Genomic DNA, 5000 nt, shown 5'->3' on the forward strand with positions numbered 1-5000 from the left:
ATTACAATTGTCAAGCGAAACTGAGTAAAAATTGGTGAAGAATAATTTCAGCTTTAATAAATAGTACACACACACACACACACACACACATACACACACACACACATACACACACACACACACGCACACGCTCACGCAGACGCACGCACACGCACACGCACTCACACAAACACACATTTATTTATCTGTTCCTATAAACTCTATGAATTCTATGGAATTTCCGATGTATGGAATTTCTGATGTATATCCAGTTTACTGGTATGAACATCATCCTGAGCCAGTCGCTGAAGGTTAAAATATCACTATCTTCTGGGATTTTCCATTCAACACCGACAGAACAATCCAGGCTTATCGACCAGACATAGTCATTAAAGACAGGGAAGAAAATACTTGTAGATTAATAGATGTAAGTGTTCCCACTGATAAAAATATATATCTGGTGGAAGGAGATTAGTTTATTATATCGAACCCTGTACTCAACTGGTACTTAATTTATCGACCACGGAAGGATGAAAGCAAAGTTGACCTCAGTGGAATTTGAACTCAGAACGTAGCGACTGACGAAACACCACTAAGCATTTCGCCCGGCGTGCTAACGATTCTGCCAGCTACCCGTCTTAATGATAACAACAACTACAATGGTAATAATAATAATAATAATAATAATAATAATAATAATAATAATAATAATAATAATAATAATAATAATAATAATCCTTTCTATTATAGGCACAAGGCCTGAAATTTTGTGGGAGGGGGCTAATCAATTGCATGGACCCTAGTGCCCATCTGTTACTTAATTTATCGACACCGAAAGGATGAAAGGCAAAGTCGACACCTCGGCGGAATTTGAACTCAGAACGTAAAGATGGCCGTAGTACTGCTAAATATATTAATAAACCACGGAAAATATATTTGGTATTTCAAGCGTTACTAAACCCATAAACAAATATATGCATAAATTCCTATGTTCTTCAAACAAATTGACCCCAAGACTTTTAATCAGTTTTTACAATTAAGTGTGCATAATTTAAACAATGTACAATTGTTTAACAAATTGCTACTTTGTGATCATTAATTATCAATTTCGTTAATTAACTTAGAAGGAAACAATTATGTCAAGATAAGCCACAATTAATTACCTAATTGTAATATATATTTTTTCTGTTATTGAATCTCTGTGTGTGTAGTGTGCGTGCGTGTGCATATGTATGTGCGAGTGTGTGTGTGTGTGTGTGTGTGTGTGTGTGTGTGTGTGTGTGTGTGTGTGTATTACAATTGTCAAGTGAAACTGAGTAAGAATTGGTGAAGAATAATTTCCGCTTTAATAAATTGTACACACACACACACATACATTCATTTATCTCTTTCTATAAACTCTACGTATTCTATGGAATTTCTGATGTATATCCAGTGTATGATAACATCAGATAGCAAATAATTGTGGATGAGCTTTGCATAGTTTTCTAACCGAATCATATTTATGTATGTATGTATGTATGTATGTATACACACACACACACACACACACACACACACACACACACATATATATATATATATATATATATAAAGTCTACGGGTTGTATGGAATTTCTGATGTATATCCAGTGTACGATGATATCAGAGAGCTAATAACTGTGGATGATCTTTGCATTGGTTTCTAATCGAATCGTATAAATGTATGTATGTATATTTATGATTATACTATATGTTACATATATGTTATATCACACCTTGATACTGTGTAGACTAAGATCTCTGTTGACTGGCCGCTGGTATTTATAGAGTGTTAAACACTTTCGGTATGCCAAGAAGGGACTCCTTCATAGACTAACTGCCCTTTTTAATATTAAAATCTACATTCTTCCGGGTCGGTAAAATAAATACCACATGAGCACTGGTTTTGATGTAAGAAACTTACTCTCATCCTCTTATATTGCTGGTTTTTTCTCAAAATTTGAAACCATAATTATTATTTAAATATTTAAGCAATTAACTAATTAATTAATGGTCGAGGGCACATATTGATGAGTTCGGGTGTGGCAGTGAACGGACTGATTGTTCGATCAAATTTATAGTCAAACAGTTGTTAAATCACTTTTATTGGTTACTAATAGTATGTGTCGGTAGCTATTGCTTTTGGGGAATAGTTAACTGTACTTGTTATTCATTTTCATCCTCAAGCCATCCCTTAGAAGAAGGCGTTTTTCTGCCATCATCCTTTTCCCAGACACTATACTACATTCTCTATCGTACTTCTACTTGAAATGCTGCTAATACTTAGTCCTATGTTGCGTCGAGCTTGCCTACGATAAAAGGCAATTTGTCTTAAGCATCCCTTCTCTACATTATCGAATTTATTCTCTTTGTAAAGCGGTAAAGTGTGAGTAAGGCAACAAATTGATGGAATAGTTTGAATCACTTGTCCTGACTCTCTGTCCTCTGAGTTCATCTTTGTCATCCTTAAGAGGTAAATAAAAACACTTACGTATTTAAGGTGGTTACTTGGTGAAACTGTCAGACAGTGGAGCAAGGGGCTTTGCTGTATCTGTTCCAGCACCTTGCATTTTCCCAGCAACATCTACGACTGGTGCCAAGATGCATTCGTTCAAATCGGTGACCCTTGTTCCAATAACAACGGTAGATTGTAGAAAGGAGACTTGCATGCATAGATACCAGTCAATTTTCCTAAAAAGGAAAATAATAATAATTGCTCTGGTCTACATGTTCAGATGAATAGCTAATTTAGACGAACGGAGACCCTTAAAATGTGTAATTCAAGAACATTTGGTTTCTATGTATTGGAAAGCAAATGACTATTTATAGCTATTTTCGTTGGTTCGTCCTTGTGAAATAGTTGGATACGATTTGAAAAGTATATGGCTGATATTTGTTAGTCGAACGACAATCTAGAACAGTGTTTCTCAATCATTTTTAACCTATGAACCCTTTTGTTTCCTATTTAACTCGGATGGGCCCGCCAAACCATTCAATATTTAAAAAGTCCTATTATATTTTCATAATTAAATATAATTAGGAATTGTATAAAAGAAATAGTTAAAATATTCTGTGTATTGTATAAGAAATTTATTGCTGATAAATTTTAATAACAAATCGTATACGGACCCCCGCAAGGGCCATATGGACCCCTATTAAAAACCACTGATCTGGAGGGCTGTCAGTTGTCGTTTCATGTCCCCTGTTCATTTTCTCCGTCTCACGTCGCAGGTGAGTGGGATATAAATGCAAATATATTGGACAATATATCATTGACAGACTCTCCGCTTGATAATGTTTTTGACACTCATTTACGTGTGGCCAAATCTTATATAGAGATTATCTTAAGAAGTAGCACATTTAAATCATGGGGTTAGAAAATATAGAAATGCAAATATATGTATGGGTGTACACACGCACACCATTTCTTTTGGCTCATCATGAATAGCTGTCGTTATCAATTTCCATCATTAGCACCAACGAAGGCAGCGAGCTGGCAGAAACGTTAGCACTCCGAGCGAAATGCTTAACGGTATTTCGTCTGCCGCTACTTTCTGAGTTCAAATTACACCGAGGTCGACCTTGCCTTTTAATCCTTTCGGGGTCGATTAAATAAGTACCAGTTGCGCACTGGGATCGATATAATCGACGTAATCCCTTTGTCTGTCCTTATTTGTCCCCTCTGTGTGTAGCCCTTGTGGGCAGTAAAAAAAATAAGAAACGTTAGTCGCTGGGTGAAATGCTTAGCAGTATTTCGTCTGTCTTTACGTTCTGAGTTCAAATTCCGCTGAGGTCGACTTTGCTTTCCATCCTTTTGAGGTCGATAAATTAAGTACCAGTTGCGTACTGGGGTCGATCTAATCGACTGGTCCCCTCCCCAAAAATTTTGGGCTTTCTGCCTACAGTAGAAAAAAATCGTTAGTGCACTGGGCGAAATGCTTAGCGGTATTTCGTCTACCACTATGTTCTGAGTTCAAATTCCGCCGAGGTCGACTTTGCCTTTCATCGTTTCGGGGTCGATAAATTAAGTACCGTTTGAGTACTGGGGTCCCCTACCCCAAATTTCAGACCTTGCGCCTATGGCAGAAAAGATTATTAGCACCAACGGAGGCGGTCAACTGGCAGAATGGTTAGCACGCCAGACAAAATACCGAACGTGCATTACGTTCTGCGTTCGAATTCTGCCAAAGCCAACTTTACTTTTCATCTTATCGGGATCAATAAAAATAAGTACCAATCGAACACTGGGGTCGATGTAATCGAGTAACCTCCTCCCCGCAGATTTCAGGCCTTGTGTCTATTGCAGAAAGGATTATTATTGCCAACAACTTTATTAATGACAATTTTAATGATGATAAGCATAAATATCATATTACTTGTTAACGTTTTCCTACGTTAAAATTAGTTCGCGTTTGAGTTAGAGCATTTTATACGTTATGGCCGCTCACGCTTGCAGCCTTACAAGTACATTTATATAGAAATATATTACTCTTTACTCTTTTACTCTTTTATTTGTTTCAGTCATTTGACTGCGGCCATGCTGGAGCACCGCCTTTAGTCGAGCAAATCGACCCCGGGACTTATTCTTTGTAAGCCTAGTACTTATTCTATCGGTCTCTCCCGCCGAAAGGCTAAGTTACGGGGACGTAAACAGACCAGCATTCGTTGTGAAGCGATGTTGGGGGGGGGGGACAAACACAAACACACAAACATACATATATATATATATATATATATATATATATATATATATATATATATATATATATATACATATATACGACGGGCTTCTTTCAGTTTCCGTCTACCAAATCCACTCGCAAGGCTTTGGTCGGCCCGAGGCTATAGTAGAAGACACTTGCCCAAGGTGCCACGCAATAGGACTGAACCCGGAACCATGTGGTTGGTAAGCAAGCTACTTACCACACGGCCACTCGTGCGCCTGTACGAATATATCATATTCCTCCTCCACACCCTCCGGACTGTAGTTACAAATCAAC

The sequence above is a fragment of the Octopus bimaculoides genome, chromosome 4, assembly GCF_046866305.1.
Source record: "Octopus bimaculoides isolate indiv1 chromosome 4, ASM4686630v1, whole genome shotgun sequence".
Taxonomy (NCBI): Eukaryota; Metazoa; Mollusca; class Cephalopoda; order Octopoda; family Octopodidae; genus Octopus; species Octopus bimaculoides.